This window comes from Oncorhynchus kisutch, linkage group LG9 (genome assembly GCF_002021735.2).
Source record: "Oncorhynchus kisutch isolate 150728-3 linkage group LG9, Okis_V2, whole genome shotgun sequence".
Lineage (NCBI taxonomy): Eukaryota > Metazoa > Chordata > Actinopteri > Salmoniformes > Salmonidae > Oncorhynchus > Oncorhynchus kisutch.
The window spans coordinates 29,633,971-29,657,502 of record NC_034182.2 but is presented as its reverse complement, the minus strand read 5'-3'; the positions used below and the strand labels follow the sequence as shown (position 1 = coordinate 29,657,502).

At 41.2% G+C, this 23,532-nt stretch overlaps 1 protein-coding gene across 30 annotated transcripts in view; it reads right to left on the bottom strand.

Annotated features, from left to right (window-relative positions):
* The window catches only part of LOC109897033 (receptor-type tyrosine-protein phosphatase delta), a 593,471-nt gene that overhangs the window by 330,722 nt on the left and 239,217 nt on the right, over positions 1 to 23,532 (bottom strand). For all 30 annotated transcript variants that reach the window (XM_031832363.1, XM_031832396.1, XM_031832394.1 and 27 more), the window contains exon 7: positions 7,971 to 8,015. The gene's annotated coding sequence lies outside the window, so the exon portion shown is untranslated. The remainder of the gene's footprint in view (positions 1 to 7,970; positions 8,016 to 23,532) is intronic.

Here is a 23,532-nt window from a genome sequence, read left to right as displayed (position 1 = left end):
GTTAGTACCTAAAGGGAGTAGGGGTTAGTACCTATAGGGAGTAGGAGTTAGTACCTATAGGGAGTAGGGGTTTGTACCTATAGGGAGTAGGGTTAGTACCTATAGGGAGTAGGGTTAGTACATATAGGGAGTATGGTTAGCACCTATAAGCAGTAGGGGTTAGTACATATAGGGAGTAGGGGTTAGTATCTATAGGGAGTAGGGTTAGTACCTACAGGGAGTAGGGGTTAGTACCTATAGGGAGTAGGGGTTAGTACCTATAGGGAGTAGGGTTAGTATCTATGGGGAGTAGGGGTTAGTACATACAAGGAGTAGGGGTTAGTACCTACAGGGAGTAGGGGTTAGTACCTATAGGGAGTAGGGGTTAGTACCTATAGGGAGTAGGGTTAGTACCTATGGGGAGTAGGGGTTAGTACCTATAGGGAGTAGGGGTTAGTACCTATAAGGAGTAGGGGTTAGTTCCTATAGGGAGTAGGGGTTAGTACATATAGGGAGTGGGGTTAGTACCTATAGGGAGTATGGGTTAGTACCTAAAGGGAGTAGGGGTTAGTACCTATAGGAAGTAGGGGTTAGTACCTATAGGGAGTAGGGGTTAGTTCCTATAGAGAGTAGGGGTTAGTTCCTATAGAGTGTAGGGGTTAGTTCCTATAGAGAGTAGGGGTTAGTTCCTATAGAGAGTAGGGGTTAGTACATATAGGTAGTAGATGTTAGTACCTATAGGGATTAGGGGTTAGTAGCTATAGGGAGTAGGGGTTAGTACATTTTGGGAGTAGGGTTAGTATCTACGCGGAGTAGGGGTTAGTACCTACAGGGAGTAGGGGTTAGTACCTACAGGGAGTAGGGGTTAGTACCTATAGGGAGTAGGGGTTAGTACCTATAGGGAGTAGGGTTAGTACCTATGGGGAGTAGGGGTTAGTACATACAGGGAGTGGGGTTAGTACCTATAGGGAGTAGGGGTTAGTACCTATAGGGAGTAGGGGTTAGTACCTATAGGGAGTAGGGGTTAGTTCCTATAGAGAGTAGGGGTTAGTTCCTATAGAGAGTAGGGGTTAGTACCTATAGGGAGTAGGGTTAGTACCTATAGGGAGTGGGGGTTAGTACATATAGGGAGTAGAGGTTAGTACATATAGGGAGTAGGGGTTAGTTCCTATAGAGAGTAGGGGTTAGTACATATAGGGAGTAGGGTTAGTACATATAGGGAGTAGGGTTATCACATATAGGGAGTAGGGGTTAGTACCTATAGGGAGTAGGGTTAGTACATATAGGGAGTAGGGTTAGTACATATAGGGAGTAGGGTTAGTTCCTATAGATAGGAGGGGTTAGTACATATAGGGAGTAGGGGTTAGTACCTATATGGAGTAGGATTAGTACCTATAGGGAGTAGGGATTAGTACATATAGGGAGTAGAGTTTAGTACCTATAGGGATTAGGGGTTAGTACCTATAGGGAGTAGAGGTTAGTACCTATAGGGAGTAGGGGTTAGTACATTTTGTGAGTAGGGTTAGTACCTATAGGGAGTACGGGTTAGTACCTACAGGGAGTAGGGGTTAGTACCTATAGGGAGTAGGGGTTAGTACCTATAGGGAGTAGGGGTTAGTACCTATAGGGAGTAGGGGTTAGTACATATAGGGAGTAGATGTTAGTACCTATAGGGAGTAGGGGTTAGTACCTATAGGGAGTAGGGTTAGTACCTATAGGGAGTGGGGGTTAGTACATATAGGGAGTAGAGGTTAGTACCTATAGGGAGTAGGGGTTAGTTCCTATAGGGAGTAGGGGTTAGTACATATAGGGAGTAGGGTTAGTACATATAGGGAGTAGGGTTAGTACATATAGGGAGTAGAGGTTAGTACCTATAGGGAGTAGGTGGAGGTACCTATAGGGAGTAGGGGTTAGTACCTATAGGGAGTAGGGTTAGTACCTATAGGGAGTGGGGGTTAGTACATATAGGGAGTAGAGGTTAGTACCTATAGGGAGTAGGGGTTAGTTCCTATAGGGAGTAGGGGTTAGTACATATAGGGAGTAGGGTTAGTACATATAGGGAGTAGGGTTAGTACCTATAGGGAGTAGGGGTTAGTACCTATAGGGAGTAGGGGTTAGTACCTATAGGGAGTAGGGGTTAGTTCCTATAGAGAGTAGGGGTTAGTTCCTATAGAGAGTAGGGGTTAGTACCTATAGGGAGTAGGGTTAGTACCTATAGGGAGTGGGGGTTAGTACATATAGGGAGTAGAGGTTAGTACATATAGGGAGTAGGGGTTAGTTCCTATAGAGAGTAGGGGTTAGTACATATAGGGAGTAGGGTTAGTACATATAGGGAGTAGGGTTATCACATATAGGGAGTAGGGGTTAGTACCTATAGGGAGTAGGGTTAGTACATATAGGGAGTAGGGTTAGTACATATAGGGAGTAGGGTTAGTTCCTATAGATAGGAGGGGTTAGTACATATAGGGAGTAGGGGTTAGTACCTATATGGAGTAGGATTAGTACCTATAGGGAGTAGGGATTAGTACATATAGGGAGTAGAGTTTAGTACCTATAGGGATTAGGGGTTAGTACCTATAGGGAGTAGAGGTTAGTACCTATAGGGAGTAGGGGTTAGTACATTTTGTGAGTAGGGTTAGTACCTATAGGGAGTACGGGTTAGTACCTACAGGGAGTAGGGGTTAGTACCTATAGGGAGTAGGGGTTAGTACCTATAGGGAGTAGGGGTTAGTACCTATAGGGAGTAGGGGTTAGTACATATAGGGAGTAGATGTTAGTACCTATAGGGAGTAGGGGTTAGTACCTATAGGGAGTAGGGTTAGTACCTATAGGGAGTGGGGGTTAGTACATATAGGGAGTAGAGGTTAGTACCTATAGGGAGTAGGGGTTAGTTCCTATAGGGAGTAGGGGTTAGTACATATAGGGAGTAGGGTTAGTACATATAGGGAGTAGGGTTAGTACATATAGGGAGTAGAGGTTAGTACCTATAGGGAGTAGGTGGAGGTACCTATAGGGAGTAGGGGTTAGTACCTATAGGGAGTAGGGTTAGTACCTATAGGGAGTGGGGGTTAGTACATATAGGGAGTAGAGGTTAGTACCTATAGGGAGTAGGGGTTAGTTCCTATAGGGAGTAGGGGTTAGTACATATAGGGAGTAGGGTTAGTACATATAGGGAGTAGGGTTAGTACATATAGGGAGTAGGGTTAGTACATATAGGGAGTAGAGGTTAGTACCTATAGGGAGTAGGTGGTAGTACATTTTGGGAGTAGAGGTTAGTACCTATAGGGAGTGGGGGTTAGTACATATAGGGCGTAGAGGTTAGTACATATAGGGAGTAGATGTTAGTACCTATAGGGAGTAGGGGTTAGTTCCTATAGATAGGAGGGGTTAGTACATATAGGGAGTAGGGGTTAGTACATATATGGAGTAGGGGTTAGTACCTATAGGGAGTAGGGGTTAGTACCTATAGGGAGTAGGGATTAGTACATATAGGGAGTAGAGTTTAGTACCTATAGGGATTTGGGGTTAGTACCTATAGGGAGTAGAGGTTAGTACCTATAGGGAGTAGGTGGTAGTACATTTTGGGAGTAGAGGTTAGTACCTATAGGGAGTAGGGGTTAGTACCTATAGGGAGTTAGGGGTTAGTACCTATAGGGAGTTGGGGGTTAGTACATTTTGGGAGTAGAGGTTAGTACCTATAGGGAGTAGGGGTTAGTACCTATAGGGAGTAGGGGTTAGTACATATAGGGAGTAGTGGTTAGTACCTATAGGGAGTAGGGTTAGTACATGTAGGGAGTAGGGTTAGTACCTATAGGGAGTAGGGTTAGTACCTATAGGGAGTAGGGTTAGTCCCTATAGGGAGTAGGGGTTAGTACCTATAGGGAGTAGGGGTTAGTACATATAGGGAGTAGGGTTAGTACCTATAGGGAGTAGGGTTAGTACCTATAGGGAGTAGGGTTAGTACATATAGGGAGTAGGGTTAGTACCTATATGGAGTAGGGTTAGTACCTATAGGGAGTAGGGGTTAGTACCTATAGGGAGTAGGGTTAGTACATATAGGGAGTAGAGGTTAGTACCTATAGGGTGTAGGTGGTAGTACCTATAGAGAGTAGGGTTAGTACCTATAGGGAGTAGGGGTTACTACCTATATAGAGTAAGAATTAGTTCCTCTAGAGAGTAGGGGTTAATACCTATAGTGATTAGGGGTTAGTACCTATAGGGACTAGGGTTAGTACCTATAGGGAGTAGGGGTTCGTACCTATAGGACATAGGGTTTAGTACCTACTTCCTATAGTACCAAATTAATGTCAATGGTTCAGAGTTTATTTTGATATGTTAACCTGTGTGTCGTGATCGCGTTTGGTGTGGGGGGACAAAACAAATTTATGCACGATGGAGCACACGCGCAGCCGGCTTGGGTTCCGTGTAAGGCTAATGGGAACAAGAGCAGTATGGTGCAAAGAACCATCAGCTATTCTATTAGGCTTTTTACAGTACAGTTTATGAAGCATGCCATAAGTGCTAATTCTAATTGTTTTTCAAGGTTCTTCTAGGGTTACATATTGTTCTTTGTTGGCAAGGCTTCATTTAAAAAGGATGACAGAGGTTTGAGAGTAATGCTATGTACAATGCATATCTGTTTTTGGTGTTTGCGGAAAACCCATCACCCCATTGTATATGATTTTCAATACTGTTCTTGTCAAATGTATTAAAAAAAAGTGGAATTGAAATAAGTTGGCCAATGACATAAGAATGGCCACTGACATATTACTATCACTACAGGAAACTGAAACAGTTGATCATGCTAAAGTAAGGAGTTGTGGTTTGTTCGAAACAGCTGCAATTTTGGTATGAATTACTGCTGCATTGATGGAAGCACATCCATTAACAGAGGTAGGACAACACCAGGCATAATACTTAGTCTGTGTACTATGAGTACATTGTCACTTGATTCTATCTATCAGCAATGTTTGTTATAAAGTACATATTCTATGTAGTGTAAAGGTCAGACAGACGAGTCTTTGCAATGTTGAGTCATTCTGGGATTTTATTCGTTACACCCCTATAATTCAAAGTGATTATCGTTAATATCATTCACATGGGAAGAAATTTCAGAGCAGCCTGTTGGAATATTCTCATATCCGGCGGGGCTGGCGCCGCCACTTTCACAGCGGACAGCAATATCGCACAGCCTTTGAGTTTATGCAAAGCGCCCCATCTCCCTTCAACAGCGCTCAGTCAGTGAGACCTTGGCAAATATCATTAAATTCTCTGATAACGTTTCTCTCGCTCTTTCCCACACTCTCTCCCTCGTTTCTTTCCCCCTTCCTTTTTTTGTGTGTGCTGGCTATCACTCTGCGGCAGTGCACAAGGAAGAGAGTGCATTGATCTGCCAAAGTGAGCAGCCATTTCGCGGGGCAAGTCTCCGAGGTGCCTCCGCTTCTGAATGGGAATTGTTCATTTCACCTGGGCGCCTTGCTTAGCGAGGCTAAAGGGGAGCCCCGCCAGGAGGGAGTGGAAGCTGGCGCCAGGGCTTGGTGGGCGGGAGATAAGACCTCGACTCGCTAGTGCTACTGGATCTCCAACCTCTCTCTCCATTCCTTTCTCACTAGCTCTCTCTCGCTTTCTCTTTCACGTTCGCTCTCTTCTTCTCACTCTACCTCAGTCACTCACGTGCACACTCAATTTCCTTTGCTACTCTCTCTCATTCTATTTCTCGCTCGCCTTCTGCCTCTCAGCTAGCAGCAGTGAGCCTGGTGGGTAGGAGCGTTGGGCCAGTAAGGTTGCTGGATCGATTCCCCGAGCTGACAAGGAAAAAATGCCTGAGCAAGGCAATTAACCCATTGTTCTGCCGGCAACGAGGACGTGGATGTCGATTAAGGCAACCCTCCTCACCTCTCTGATTCAGAGGGGTTGGGTTAAATGCGGAAGACACATTTCAGTTGAATGCATTAAGTTGTACAACTGACTAGGCATCCCCCTTTCCCTCTCTTGGTTTCCCTACAAATATGTGAGAGGCCAACTGAACCAAATGACTATTGCCCCATAACACTCACTTCTGTCATAATGAATTACTTTGAGATCATATCACCTCTACCTTACCTTACCTGACACCCTAGACCCACAATTTGCTTACTGCCTCAACATATGCACAGACGATGCAATCTCCATCACACTACACACTGCCCTATACCACCTGGACAAGTCAATGCTGTTCATTGACTATAGCTCAGCATTCAACACCATAGTGCCCTCCAAACTCATCATTAAGCTCGAGGCCCTGGGTCTGAACCCCGCCCTGTGCAACTGGGTCCTGGACTACCTGACGGGCCGCCTCCAGGTGGTGAAGGCAGGAAACAACACCTCCACTTCGCCGAGCCTCAATACAGGAGCCCCACAACGACGCATGCTCAGCCCCCTCCTGTACTCCCTGTTCACCCATGACTGCGTGGCCACGCACGCCTCCAAATCAATCATCAAGTTTGCAGACGACACAACAGTATTAGGCCTGATTACCAACAATGTCGAGACAGCCTACAGGGAGGAGGTGAGGACACTGGGTGTGTGGTGCCAGGAAAATAACCTCTCACCCAACGTCAACAACACAAAGGATTTGATCGTGGACTTCAGGAAACAGCAGAGGGGGCACTAACCTATCCACATCGACTGGACCGCAGTGGTCTGCAGGGCTCTCCAGAGAGTGGTGCGGTCTGCCCAATGCATCATCTGGGGCAAACTACCTGCCCTCCAGGACCTGCCCTACAACGTCCGATGTCACAGGAATGCCAAAAATTACAACAACCACCCAAGCCACTACCTGTTCACCCAACTATCATCCAGAAGGCAAGGTCAGTACAGGTGCATCAAAGCTGGGAAACTCCCATTACAGAGATTTAGCGCTACACTATTTGCCTTGCAAATGTACCATGTATTTACAATCCTCTGTCCCATGTAGCTCAGTTGCTAGAGCAAGGCACTTTCAACGCCAGGGTTGTGGGTCCAATACCCACAGAGGACCAGAATGAGAATGTATGCACTCACTACTATAAGTCACTCTGGATAAGAGCGTCTGCTAAATGACTGTAAATTATGTCCAAAGCAGATGTTAAGGCAATCAACTATTTTAGATGTAAATCTGTTAGACAAAGTCTTAGTGGTTTAATGTTTTGAATAGCAACGTAGACCGTTATCAGAGTTGTGGAATGATCCAAACAATATGTAAACAAATGTTAATTCAAATGTTAATTCAACTCGTCTCAAACTTGTGCAGTCTCAATATGCTGCCCACCTAATTCTTCAGAAGTCCGCAACGCAATCCAGCCAGCCACTTCATTCCACTACTTCATTCTTCTGATATTCCAAATACATCCTCCTCACCAGCCACATCCCAATCCAGTCTATCTCTCCTAGTCTCTCTCCTCTGTGACAGTCTCATCACGCTCTATCAATCAGGCTTCTGAAGCCTGGCACACAGCACAAGGCACGGCCAGTCTGGCCTCATCAGAGCCAGTCAGTCTCCCTCTCACTCTCTGTCTCTCTAAAAGGCTTGGCTTGGCAGATACAGACTTTTCTCTTCACTAACCAAGGGAGAGATGGCAGAACAATGATCCGAGCTGAGACATCTGATTTGGGATTGATTTCGTTTCAATGTAAGAGATTGATTGGAAATTATTTCAGTGAGGACTATCTTATATGTTTCTTTTCAATTCAGAGAGAGACTATTTATTTAGGTGTAAATGATCTGAAATGACTGATTTTCAACTGGAATTAATCCCAATCCAAAGGCTAACTGAAATCATAATGAATTTATTGTATTGTTATACCCATTGTGGCTAATCTATTGTCCACACCTTAACAAAATGATGGTGTGGGCTACCAGTGTCAGGCTTGTTAACCTACTCAGGCAGCTCTGGGACTCACTGTATGGACAGAATGGCTCCAAATTGACAATCACATTTCAACATACCACCACATCCATCTCAAACTCTTACCTCCTCTCAAGCCTCATCCTGTGGTTGTTGTCTCAGGAAAGAGAACTGGAACGACATGAGAGAGAGAGAAAATATTAAAATGTTTGTAATTTAGCAGACACTCTTATACAGAGCAACTAGGGTTAAGCGCCTTGCTCAAGGGTACATCGACATCATTTTAACCTAGTCAGCTCAGGGATTCAAACCAGTAAACCTTTCATTTACCGGCCCAACACCCTAAACATCTATGACTCAGGAAACATAACATCTTGTCACAGAAATACTAGTATTAATAAATCATATCATCATATTTCAATGTTGATTTGTTTATGGAATTAACCATTATGTAACAACAAAACAATGTCTTATCATTGGCACCATTTCGGTGTCAAACTCCCGCTTGGCAGGTAATACTAGTTAGCAGAAATATTGATCAGCTTTGGGGCCTATGATGAAAACACATGTAATTACATGTGAGATATTCAGAAAATATACTATTTACTGTGCCGAGCAGATTTTTTCAGGCTATTTCCTGCTAAATGCATTAGCAGATGCTGCAGTGCCCATACAAGCCTGTGGACTAATATTCTTGTAAATGATTAGCTGCTTATTGAACCAAAGGAGAAATGTGCTTTAGGTTGTTCTGACAAAATGACTCATAATGAATGATACAATTATTTTGTTTTGCCAAATTGGGTGCACCCTAATTTCAGTCATCATGCTTAAGACATCATGATGGTGGTGGCTTTAATTGTATGAGAAGGACCTCCTTGAAAACTGTGGAAACTGTGGCGGACATGAGTTGCCATGGCAAGACCACTGATTTGAAATGTATGAGTGCAGTTCTTTTAATTTCCCCAGGAATTTTATGATCATTGGATTAATCATATCTAAGATGTGAATGTTAGTCATAGCTGAGAAATCAACCTGAACTTCTCATGGCCTGAACCTTCTCAGATGTCTGCATTTGCATAAACCACTGCTTTCAATTACTTTAAATACATTTCACAAGTAGGGGAGAGCGGGGCAAGTTGAGCTGCCCTTGTTACTAGGAAAACATACACCAGATGAATAATTTTACCAAATATTTAGGAACAGGTCATCATTTCAAGGAGTATGTGAAGGAAAAAAAACACATGGAAAAAGTGGTAAGCAAGTTAGATTCAAAAAACAGATCTTCACCAAGTCAAATATTTTTTTTTGTGTTAGAACATTTATGATGCTTGTATCTAAACCAAAATAAAATAGTTCTATACATCAGTTGGGATCTCTATTAGCTTCAATATGAGGTCCTAAACCTAGCATGAATGTGCATCCTTGTAGCTGTGTGGGCTAATATAGTACACATGTTTGCCTTGGGGTAAGTTGAGCCCATGATTGAGCTAATGGAAAGTTGAGCAAATTGAAGTGTTTGCAAGGCATTATTGCTGAGATATGGGTTAACAACAGGGCCTGGAGAATGTTAAAAGTGTTTCAAAAAAGTACAAAGTGTTTGTTCGGTGTTAAGCCTGTGTTATAAGACACTTCAAATGATTAAAATACAAACATTGTTTGGTATTGTATTGAATTGGGTTTGGGAAATAAAGATAGACATGGTTTTAAAATGGTAGTGGTAATATTTTATTCAGTACAGAAATTTGTTGGTGGCTTAACTAGCCCTGTCATGCAGCTTAACTTGCCCCGGGGTAAGTTGTGCCAAGGGACCACTTTTTCTGGACAAGCTATGCTTTCAAAACTGTAATGTTGACATACATTCTGATCATTTCCAGTGCCCCTGCACATTGACTCTGTACCAGTACCCCCTGTATATAGCCTCCACATTGACTCTGTACTAGTACCCCCTGTATATAGGCTCACTATTATTATTTTACTGCTGCTGTTTAATTATTTGTTACTTTTATTTTCAATATGTTACTCATCTATTTTTTACTTAACACTTATTTTTCTTAAAACCTTGTTGGTTAAGTGCTTGTAAGCATTTCACTAAGGTCTGTTGTATTCGGCGCATTTGACAAATACAATTTGATTTGATATATATCATCCTGAAATATATGTAGATATATTTGATAGAAATAATACTATATTTCCCTTGATGGAGTGATGCTGAAGGTAAAAAATGGCTCAACTTACCCAACTCTCCCCTAAACAGAGGATGGAAAAAAGTGGTTACGCAAGTAAGGGGGTGGTTCAGTCTGGGCCCTCAAATCCTGCCTGAAACAATACTGTTGGTTTCATAATTCCCCTTTACTTTGTTCACCTGATAAGCCCTGTCCATACTAACGAACACACATATTGAAATGTAGAACTGGGGAATATTAGGGGACGGCCATTTTGATGTGGCAAGGAATAAATAATTATAATTATACTATAATTATAACATTATCACAAAGATAATGTTAAATGAAAATGAACAACGTTTTGATGGATTCCTTTGCCAGAAGATAGCACAGAGGTTGGGTTGGCCGAGGAAGGAAAAAGACGAAAAAAATAAAATAATAATTGCAGAAAAAGTGACAAGAAAGATATCGGCACAGTTTCCTGTCCGGGGCACAGCCATATTTCATTACACAGCATTGAGGCTTAGGATGCAATCAAGCATATTTAGCTGTCCTCGTCTCGGCCCAGAGCAATTATTACTCCCCGTTTTTTTACTGTGCTCTGCCATGGGGAAAATGAAACTCGGTACTTATCATCTCAGTGCATAGACAAGTGACTGGGGCAAAGGCTGCTGGACAGGACCCGAGCCATAGGTTACCTTTGAATCCATTAGCTTTGTAACATCAGCACATTGGTGAGATAGAGCCATAACCATAAAAATGGCACCCAAAAAGGCATTGTTATTTGCATTAATATTGTACGAGGCCAAACAGAGGGAAAGATCAAGAAGGGAATGTGAGGGTTTATGACCTGTGGCAGCGCTTCGCTGTCTGCATCTCTGAAATATCTAGCCCTACACTTGTCAGGCTTTGTGCCTGATTATATTATCATGGTTGGCGATCAATGGCACTACATCATCCCTCAGCCCTAAAGGCAAATGTGACACACAGGCTTACTATAATCTGACTACCGGATCGGTGCTCTACCAGTTAAAGTTCTTGTTGATGATATTTCCATTTTGAGATTTTGTCATTAAGCGTTATAGCAGTCTATCATGTAAATGTATTTTCTTTTCAGTTTGCAGAGAAGACATATCAAAACATTTAGCATGTCATTTTTTTGTGATTTTATATAGTTATGTACAATGTAAGTGACAAAGTAAAGTGGCATTTTAGCATACCTAATTTTGAAAAATCATTGAAATTTGAATTTGAGTAGTATACACTGACAGAGCAGAGTGGACAAAGAGCAAGGCCTAAATGACTGGTAATTTGTGCATCGGCCACCACAACAGTATTAAAGTGGGCAGGTGCATAACTGGAACTATGTCAGTCAGTGGCATATCAGAGTATATTTAAGACATCCCCCAGCTTCATCCCTCCTTCATAACCTGGTGTAATGAGACCCCTGATAAGGGTTTTGAGAAGATCCCAAATGTAGGAATTCTGAGGTAGTCCAGGGAAACTCACAGGCCTTCTCTATTAAATCTAGTCAAATTAAACCCTTCTCAAAAGGTTTCTGAGGGGACCTGCAGTGAACAGGCAGAGACAAGGTGAGGTTCTTGTTTTATCTCTGAAGGTACTTGAGAAACTCCACCACTTATTTCTGGTGGCATTTGCAATATATGTACTAGGCTAGCTTGCAGAGTCCTCCAAAATACATCACACCCAAGAAAAACATGACTTTGGCATTCTTCGGAATTCTGATTGGTATTAAATCAAACCAAATTTAATTTGTCACATGCGCCGAATACAACAGATGTAGACCTTACAGTGAAATACTTACTTATAAGCCCTTATACAAATAGTCTGGGTAGCAATTTGATTAGCTGTTCAGGAGTTTTATGGCTTGGGGGTAGAAGCGGTTTAGAAGCCTCATGGACCTAGACTTGACGCTCCAGTACCTCTTTTGCTTGCGGTAGCAGAGAGAACAGTCTATGACCATTTTTTAGGGCCTTCCTCTGACACCGCCTGGTATAGAGGTCCTGGATGGCAGGAAGCTTGGCCCTGGTGATGTACTGGGCCATACGCACTACCCTCTGTAGTGCCTCGTGGTCGGAGGCCGAGCAGTTGCCATACCAGGCAGTGATGCTCTCGATGGTGCAGCTGTAGAACTTTTTGAGGATCTGAAGACCCATGTCAAATCTTTTCAGTTTCCTGAGGGTGAATAGGTTTTGTCGTGCCCTCTTCACGACTGTCTTGGTGTGCTTGGACCATGATAGTTTGTTTGTGATGTGTACACCAAGGAACTTGAAGCTCTCAACCTGCTCCACTACAGCCCTGTTGATGAGAATGGGGGCATGCTCAGTCCTCTTTTTTCTGCAGTCCACAATCATGTCCTTGTTATGATTGCGTTGAGGGAGAGGTTGTTGTCCTTGCATCACACAGTCAGGTCTCTGCCCTCCTCCATATAGGCTGTCTCATTGTTGTCTGTGATCAGGCGTGGTGTTGGAGTCGTGCCTGGCCATGCAGTCATGAGTCAACAGGATGTATAGGAGGGGACTGAGTACCCACCCCTAAGGGGCTCCTGTGTTGAGGATCTGCTTGGCGGATGTGTTACCTTCCCTTACCACCTGAGGGCGGCTCGTCAGGAAGTCCAGGATCCAGTTGAAGAGGGAGGAGTTTAGTCCCAGGGTCCATAGCTTAGTGATAAACTTTGAGGGCACTATGGTGTTGAACGCTGAACGGTAGTCATTCTCACATAGGTGTTCCTTTTGTCCAGGTGTAAAAGGGCAGTGTGGGGTGCAATAGAGATTGCATCATCTGTTGATCTGTTGGGACGGTATGCAAATTGGAGTGGGTTTAGGGTTTCTGGTATAATGGTGTTGATGTGAGCTGTGACCAGCCTTTCAAAGCATTTCATGGCTACAGACGTGAGTGCTACGGGTCGGTAGTCATTTAGGCAGGTTACCTTAGTGTTCTTGGGCACAGAGACTATGGTGGTCTGCTTGAAACATGTTGGTATTACAGACTCAGACAGGGAGAGATTGAAAATGTCAGTGAAAACACTAGCCACGTGGTCAGTGCATGCTCGGAATACACGTCCTGGTAATCCGTCTGGCCCTGCGGCCTTGAGAATGTTGACCTATTTGAAGGTCTTACCCACATCGGCTGTGGAGAGCGTGATCACACAGTTATCCGGAACAGCTGATGCTCTCATGCATGTTTCAGTGTTACTTGCCTCGAAGTGAGCATAGAAGTTATTTAGCTTGTCTGGTAGGCTCGTGGCACTGGGCAGCTCTCGGATAATACCTTGAAATAACTTGAAAAATAGAATGATTTGAAAAGGTGTAACTTTGCATTGAGAATTTTGATCCGTATACTAATGCAAATCCATGTTACACGTGGTTACATTTATGCTACCTTACCTTTAAGTATCTCTCCAAGAAAACATACCATGATGATGGAAAGTAGACACCAAAATATCAGAATATTCCATTGATATTGTGGAGCTAATGGTCCTTGTTTAGTCCAGAGGCACCGGTGCCAGCCGAGCGCATTAGTATCCATCTGGGGGGACTTGTGTTCTTTCGGTGGCAGTATTTCCATTCCGAATCCTGTCTAGTGTCTGGGCATCCTCCCCAAACCCATAACTCAAAACTCCCCCTACTCCCCAGCGATTGGGCTGTCATAATCATCAGCATTATACTTCCTCAATGGGCCTGATTTACAAATGTGGACATGGTAGCTGCACGGCACCAGGGGTAAACTCAGGGCTATCTCCTATCTCCCAACCCATTTGTCTTCATACTCCATCACTATGAGGACTACTGTTACTGAACCTGAGATTCCAAACAGCATTACGAGGACGTATGACATAAGTATTCTCCAAAAATGGTATACTGTAGGTCTACCTTGTGAAATGTTGAGGTTCGTCTCCTATCACCCAACCCATTTGTCTCTACTCCATCATTATGATGACTACCGGTTGTGAAGATGAGATTCCAAACAGCATTAGGAGAACATATGAGGTACAGTAAGTATGTTCACAGTAGGTCTCCCTTGTGAAACCTTGACTTTGTTGACCTAGGAGTGTGGGATCCAGTTCCTGGTGTATCATTTGCATAACATTATATTTTTATGGTGCAAATATACTAAGGTCATCAATTTGGAATATTATGGGCCATTATCATCTAAATTGTATTCCTAAACTCACAGAAAAGTGTTGCAACTGTGGCTACAAAGATAGTCATTTGTGCTGTTTATCCAAGGCTATGTTTGCATTTTTAACATTGCATTTTTTGACAGCATACATTTATGACACATTCTTTTGAATGCAATATTCAAAAAGACTTTGATCATGGTTGAAAAGCCTTTGGGTAAACCCATGACCCTTTCTTCACCCCCCTCCCCCATACAATATGTAATAGAATATATCCGATTAGCCTGTATTTACTCAGAGTTCTGGCCCTCTTAAATGATAGGCCGCATAAATATAATATAACACACACACAATAGCATTTATATGTGGCTTCCAAACCCCTTGTAGATACTGTAGCTTCCCTTCGGTTATCACTGTTTGAATATGGCCAGCATATTAAAAGCACTTGGCATATACGGGGGAAGACTGAAGAAAATGTATTTATGTTTAGAATATTTCTCTAGAAAGATGGGGTTCTTAGCAAAGCCTCATCTTGGCAAAACATTTTTTTTATTACTTTTCCTTTTTATGAAAAATAACATTCCAATGTGAGTAAAGAAATGGAAATGACTTTAATCTACTCAGCTTTCACCAGGGATAGCTCGGGATTGGACTGTTATTCCGTTGAACGTGTTGAATTATGTGTTTCAGGCAAGTCTGGCAATACAAAAAAAGTACATGGAAAATGCCATCCATACACAACTGACAGCTTCATTAAATTAATTAATTAACGAATAATGGCAACATTGTTTAGTCGTGAATGAATGAATGATCCAAATCAATCAGATCAGATGAATGCAATAGTCAAAAGAGGCTTCCCCTCCGTTCATGTCCTTCTAAGGGACCCTATATAAGGCTTTGAACATGTTGCTTTAAGCCAACTTTGTCTTTAGATCAGTGGAGGAGAACGAATGAAGACAAGGGTACGACACCACCTAAGATGTTGGGGATGTAGGAGAAGCTGGAGATGTCGGAGAAGAGAAGATAGGCCTTTACAGACAAGAGAACGGACACCTGTCAAATGATGGCTTGGGTGTCTTCTATAGAATCTGCATATTCACCCACAAGACGCGCACAGTCACTCACTCAATTAAAGAGAATGCACACACACACTTAGCCCTTTAAACTCATACCTGTATACAGGTTGAAAATGACAGATTTGGGCACTGATAAATGCCTTAAATGGAACGCAGTGGATGTACTGTAATATGCTATACATGACGTCAAAGCTCTGGCTCTGCGCTTCACAGGGTTTTGACTGACAGACGTTCTGAACTTGAGCCCTGTGCGCAACAAGAAGTTGCCCCCATCCCTCCTGCTAATTTGCCAACTTTTGCAAATGTTTTGTTGCCTGAGGGAAATGCTGTATATTAAGAGGACTATGTCTTTTGAAAGATGAGACGTTGAGGATTATAATAAATACCGCTTTGACGTCATACAAGCAAGCCAAACACCCAATATGCACTTCACATTTCCATATCATAAAACTCATGTAATATACACTGTCAATGTTTATGATCACTATGTTTGATGTACAGTCACAAGATGACATGGTGTCAAACCCTGAGTTGTTTTGAACAAAATGAGCCTGTTTGTCTATTGTGAAGAAAGTTTGTTGTGACACACGTACCTGAATGCACTCATGACTTTTCTCTATGAGCACAGAAATGACCATCCGTTTCCCTGAATTGCATTGTGAAAGCCTAATGCTGTACTATCTCATTTTAGAACATAGCTAGTCATGTTGATAATAGAACAGGCTTTCAAATGATGTCCACCTGACCCAAGATTAACGATTTATAATGGAACATTTTTGGATTGCGTAAACAACAGTAATTGTGTGATGGTGGGGATGCAGGGTTGTGCTCTAAACAAAATAACTACAAGTTTGCTTCCTCTAGTTCCTAAACGGCACAGCTAGTAGAGCTAAACAAGGACCTTTGGAGTTGAAGAATATTCTTGTGTCATAAAACTGCATTGAATTAACTTAAGTGCACACTGAAGAGGTGTGTGGTCACTTGGAGACAGTAGTTAGTACTCTCACTCAAACACTTGTCATTTCAAACCCTTGTAATGTTGCACCAACCCCATATTTCCAGGAATGTTCATATAATGTTATTGAATGTATCCAGAGTATTTTTATATTTTGTCATCAACAAATGCGATGAAAAGTACAGTAAATGTAAAAAGCACATTAAATCAACAGTTTAATGTTTGGATTCAGTCTTGTGTCAGGTGAACTGTTGTGTACTCACCTTTGGTCTAATAATTTCCCCATAATATCCAAACTGTTCCCTTTCAATTGCTACCATTGTTATGCATATGCATTTCATATTTCTTCTATAAGAAACATTTCAATTTAGCCCTATCCATATAGGCCAATTCCCAGGAGGGTAAAGTGTTAAACACACAGATGCATATGTGCATGAGCATGCATTGCCCACACACACCTAAACAAAATAAAAATGTATCCTCAAGGTATGTCCCATTTCTGGAATGCACGCCCTGAAAAGAGCTGCATTGGCTCATGGGTGTGTGTGTGTGTGTGTGTGTGTGTGTGTGTGTGTGTGTGTGTCCCCGCCTCTTCTGGCACTCCTCATGTGGAAGGCGTCTGTGATAAGCTCAGGCATACATTCTCATACTGTTGAGTTGGAGGCTCCATGGATGAAGAAAAAAATGCAGGAACATGAAATCAACCAACCAAGTGGGTTTGGCAGCAGAGAGACAAATAGATGCCTACAGTCCACATAATAAAATGCATTAAGTTATAAGTTATTCAGTATTTTTATAACCTTGTTTTAAGTGGTACTTCATCCTCAAAACATTAACATCAGTGAAATTAAAACAATGACAAATGGCTAATTCATCAAATCGTCTTTTATATAATCTACCTTCTACACAACTCTATGTTTCTATTTTGGGGCAGAGAAATACCAGGAGTTATTTCAGAATGAGAAGAACAGTCTCTCCATTGCATCAGATGAACAAACCGTGATGTGGGCTGAAATGATACATGTTTTTGACGGACAGAATGAAGAATGTAGGTGGCGAGACTTTTGACAGACAAAACCGGTGGTGGTGGTGGTGGGAAAGGATGAGAGGAAGCGCGAGATTCAAGACGTGCTAGTCCACAGACTCCCGCTCTCCTACCGCGGTACTCTGTCAACGACACGGACCGGTGAACAGACAGATGGCGAGGGTGACGCCATCGGACTTGAGACGAGAGGAGCACGGGAGGAGCGAGAGAGGGAGGAGGTGGAAGAGGAGGTGAAAAAAATAAAACAACAAAAAACTAAACAAATGTGAGGAAGAGGGAGGTTGCGGTGAGGGGGGGGGGGGGGACTTCCATCGGGAGAACATTAATCTTGCATGAGCTCCTTTGCATGCACACACAGGCTTTGTACTTCATTACCGCTGTAAATACAAGTTCTCGCCATCACTTTTCATTCCCGCACACGACGGGAGACGTCATCTAAAGTGAAAGACCTGCTCCATTTGGAAGAGGAGGGGTAGAACATTTATATTTCAAAAGTGTTTAAAGGAAGAGTAGTCTTTCAGGGGGAGAGAGAGAGATATTTTACATTGCTAGACTGCCATCTACTGGAAATGTATTGAACTACATAGATACATACATGTTTTGTATACTCAGTGTATATACAGTACAGTACCAGTCAAAAGTTTGGACACACCTACTCATTCAAGGGTTTTTCTTTATTTTTTTTACTATATTCTACATTGTAGAATAATAGTAAATACATCAAAACTATGAAATAACATCTGGAATCATGGAGTAACCAAAAAAGTGTAAAACAAATCAGAATAGATTTTAGATTTTTCAAAGTAGCCACTCTTTGCCTTGATGACAGCTTTGCACACTCTTGGCATTCTCTCATCCAGCTTCACCTGGAATGCTTTTACAACAGTCTTGAAGGAGGTCCTGTGTATGCTAAGCACTTGTTGGCTGCTTTTCCTTCACTCTGCTATCCAACTCCAAACAATCTCAATTGGGCTGAGGTTGGGTGATTGTGGCGGCCAGATCATCTGATGCAGCACTCCATCACTATATTTCTTGGTCAAATAGTCCTTACACAGCCTGGAGATGTGTTGGGTCATTCCCATGTTGAAAACCAAATTATATTCCCACTAAGCACAAACCAGATGGGATGACGTATCGCTGTAGAATGCTGTGGTAGCCATGCTGGGTAGGTGTGCCTTGAATTCTAAATAAATCACAGACAGTGTCACCAGGAAAGCACCCCCACACCCTCACATCTCCTCCTCCATGCTTCACAGTGGGAACCACACATGCAGAGATCCTCCGTTCACCTAGCTCTTGATGGTTTTTGCGACTGCACTTGAAGAAACTCTCAAAGTTCTTGAAATTTTCAGATTGACTGAGCTTGTAATGAAGGACTGTCATTTCTCTTTGCTTATTTGAGCTGTTTTTGCCATAATATGGACATGGTCTTTTACCAAATAGGTCTATCTTCTGAATACCATCACTACCTTGTCACAACACAACTGATTGGCTCAAACGCATTAAGAAGGAAAGAAATTCCACAAATTAACTTTTAACAAGGAACACCTGTTAATTGAAATGCATTCCAGGTGACTACCTCATGAAGCTGGTTGAGAGAATGCCAAGAGTGTGCAAAGTTGTCATCAAGGCAAAGGGTGGCTATTTGAAGAATCTCAAATATAAAATATATTTGGATTTTTTTAACACTATTTTGCTTACTACATGATTCCAAATGTGTAATTTCATAGTTTTGATGTCTTCACTATTATTCTGCAATGTAGAAAATAGTCAAAATATAGAAAACCCTGGAATGAGTAGGTGTGTCCAAACTTTTGACTGGTACTATTTATATACATTGTCATGCAGGCAAACAAATAATCAATAAACAATACTTTTTTGTATATTGTGATTTTTGTTCATTGTTGTTTATACAAAATATATGAATATTTTTTCAGTCTACAGTTCATAGCCTCTATATGTGGCTCTATGGTTCTCATTCAATGAAGCAATCATGAAAGGTTACAATCTGTAGCCACAGTGTGACACAGTGTGACATCACAAGTTTGATCTTAGATTGCTATTCAATAAGGAACAGCACCATCATGTGGATGTATTGTAATTGAATGATGTAAACATAAGCCCTTACCAATTTGAACCAACAAGGTAAAAGTATCTGCTTAGGGATTTTTTCAAAGACAGCAAGGACATTTGTTTCATTGATGTTCATCCCTAATTTCACATGATTCTGAAACTGAATGAACATGTTCGTCATATTCACCTTGCTGACCTTTTTTGGAGTAAACAGATTTATAAGGGGGTAACTGTTTAATAATGACCTACATATTCACTAATTGTCTGGTTGATAATTGAGGAATTAGTTGTATCTTTGCCAACAGTAATAATTATCCTTGTTCCCACTATTAATCACACTATGCTGTGCCAATGATATGTGCATTAGGTGAACTATAGACAGAATTATCTGTCAGACAGGACTCAATGTGTGATTTCTGATGGTGTCAAGTCTAGTTTCCTGGATATTGCAAAAGCTGTATTGCCGGAATTGGTACTGGGACATGTTCTCTTTACTATTTATACACATAGTATTAGCATATCTGTTAAAACTTGTAATATTCATTTGTATGCAGATAACACTATGTATGCCATTGCCCCAACTGTTGACCAGGCTATGTTAGATCTGCAATGGGCCTTTGTTGCCTTACAGAAACGCCTAGTTGGTTCAAAACCTGTACTTAATGCGGGAAAGACTACATATACAGTGCCTTCAGAAAGCATTCATACCCCTTGACTTATTCCACACTTTGTTGTGTTATTTAAAAATAAATACAGAAATATTTAATTTACATAAGTATTCACATTCCTGAGTCAATACATGTTAGAATCACCTTTGGCAGCAATTAAAGCTGTGAGTCTCTCTGGGTAGGTCTCTAAGAGCTTTTCACACCTGGATTGTACATTATATGCAAATTATTATTTAAAAATGTATTCAAGCTCTGTCAAGTTGGTTGTTGATCATTGCTAGACAGCCATTTTCAAGTCTTGCCATAGCTTTTCAAGCAGATTTAAGTCAAAACTGTAACTAGGCCACTCAGGAACATTCAATGTCGTCTTGGTAAACAACTCCAGTGTATATTTGGCCTTATGTTTTAGGTTATTGTCCCACTGAAAGGTGAATGTGTGTCCCAGTGTCTGTTGGAAAGGTTTTTCTCAAGGATTTTTCCTCTGCTTAGCTCTATTCTGTTTATTTTTATCCTAAAAAACTCATAGTCCTAGCCGAAGACAAGCGTACCCATAACATGATGCAGCCACTACCATGCTTGAAAATATGAAGAGTGGTACTCAGTGATGTAATGTGTTAGATTTTCCCCAAACATAACACTTTGTATTCAGAACACAAATGACACATCTTTGCCAAGTTTTTTGCAGTTTACTTAAGTGACTTATTTCAAACATGATGCACATTTTGGAATAATTTTATTCTTTACAGGCTTGCTTCGTCATTTAAGTTGGTATTGTGGTGTAACTACAATGTTGTTGATCCATCCTCAGTTTTCTCCTATCTGCAACTGTTTTCCTAGCCACCGTGCTTCTACACCTGCATTGCTTGCTGTTTGGGGTTTTAGGCTGGGTTTCTGTACAGCACTTTGAGATATCAGCTGATGTACGAAGGGCTATATAAATAAATTTGATTTGATTTTGATTTGATTTCAAAGTCACCATTGACCTCATGGCGAAATCCCTGAGCGGTTTCCTTCCTCTCCGGCAACTGAGTTAAGGACGCTTGTTTCTTTGTAGTGACTGGGTGTATTGATACACCATCGAAAGTGTTATTAATAATGTCACCATATTCAATGTCTGCTTTTTTTTACCCATCTACCAATAGGTTCCCCTCTTTGCGAGGCATTGGAAAACCTCTGTGGTCTTTGTGGTTGAATCTGTGTTTGAAATTCATTGCTTGATTGAGGGACCTTACAGATAATTGTATGTGTGAGGTCCCGAGATGAGGTAGTCATTCAAAAATACACTATTATTGCACACAGAGTGAGTGACTTGTTAAGCAAATGTTTACTCCTGAAAGTTTTAAACTTGACATAACAAAGGGGTTAAATACTTATTGACTCAAGACATTTCAGCTTTTCATTTTTAATTCATTAGCAAAAATGACTAAAAACATAATACCACTTTGACATGATGGTGTATTGTGTGTAGGCTAGTGACAACATCTCTATTTAATACATTTTAAATTCAGGTTGTTACACAACAAAATGTGGAAAAAGTCAAGAGGTGGGAATGCTTTCTGAACGCACTGTATATTGTTCTCTAATTCTCGCAACAATGTTTCAGATTAACTACATATTTATTCACTGGAGGCTTCTCCCATCGATTGGGTTCCCGCCTATACATATCTGGGAATTTGTTTTGAAAAAGTCTTCTTGTTCAAAAAAACATATGGATGAGCTAATTAAAAAGCCAAGACTTAAATTGGGCTACTTTTTTAGAAATAGATCTGGACTCTCCCTAAATAGCAGGAAGCAGACTATGGTGACACCAATTACCAATTACTACTCTTAAACCTTTGGATGTCGTTTACCATAGAGTCCTTCACTTTAACACAGATGACAGTTTAAACACTCATCCCTACATCCTGTAATAAAAGGTTGGCTGATCCTCATTGAAGTCCCGTAGATCACTTCATTACTCCCATTTTGTTTAAAAAGCTCTACTACAAAAGCTTCCAATGTACTTAACTTTGTTGCTAAAGTATAAAAGAATGAGTTATCAAACCTGCTCGCAGGGTTGGTTAACTCTTGAGTCTCCCTCTGGTCTCGGCCAGTTTAGGTGAAGCCTCTTTTTAGTGACCCCCATTGTTGTAATAACCTGCACAATTCCTTGCATTTTGATTCCTTGGTGCCGTTAGGGCAATTTAGGACAATGGTTTGGAATTAATTATTTGAGGATTGCAGTTGTTTCAATTTATTGTAGTGGGAATGAGACCCTTGTCAGGGCTACCCTGAATAAATCAAAGTTTAGAAAGAAATGTGTGTCATAGAGGCCATGTATGTGCATTTTACATAGTAGGGGCCATGTACAACCTAGCTGAAAATGTTTGTGAAGACAATACACTATGAACAGTTATGATTCCATTTTATAACACTTTCACCTATAGGGCACATCTCAAATCCATACCTATATCTAAACAGTAGCAATCAAAAACACTGCTTAAGCATTAATATGGTTAACGGAGTCTAGCCACACTCTTTACATCAAAAACAGGAAGAGCAACAGCTACTCTTCCTGGGGTCCACACAAAACATTAACCAAGACATAATACAGAACATGAATAGACAAGAACAGCTCAAGGACAGAACTACATCCATTTAAAAAGGCCCACGTAGCCTACATATCAATAAATATACAAAAACCATCTAGGTCAAATAATGGAGAGGTGTTGTGTAGAGAGAACTAGGTAAGTGGAAGATCAGACATCTGCATTTCCAAAGGCAGACAGACAGCCCTCAGCGGCCATGCACTCACTAATTAGAAGTCAGACTCCAGTTATGCGTAATGAAAAATTAATCTGCCTTAAATACAGAAACCCCCTAGAAGAGCCTTGAGAGAAACTCTGGGATTTAATTAAACTCATCAAATAATAGAGTTCGGCTAGAATTCATCCTTCACCCATGATTTCCGTTCAGCAGTTTAACTAAGCGATTTTACCCAAAACTGCTCTTGTATATATTTAATGCTCATAAATGCTGTGTTATACTGAATACAGGAACGGGACCTGCTCAACCAATAAAGCATTTTGGACAGACATATTAATAAAGTAGCTTCACTGATTTTGAGAAAAACTGATTTGGAAATTCTGTGGGTTTGGTTTAAATACTGTATATATACTGTATATCTAAATAAGTGTTTTATTTATTTATATATATATATATATATATAAATAATAATAATAATAAATAAGTGTTTTATTCTTTATTATTATTATTATTTATATATATATATATTATTCTTGATTTATTATTATTATGATTTTTAAGCCTGTCACATCTGTGAGTGTGGAATGTGTTTTGTTGGTTGATTGAAAAACAAGAAAAATAAAACTTAAAATATGCCTTTTGACGGGGTATGGTAGTAGGTGCCGGGCGCACCGGTTTGTGACAAGAACTGCAACACTGCTGGGTTTTTCTTGCTCAACCTTTATCTTGTGTGTATCAAGAATGGTCCACCACCCAAAGGACATCCAGCTAACTTGACACGATTGTGAGAAGCATTGGAGTAAACATGAGCCAGCATCCCTGT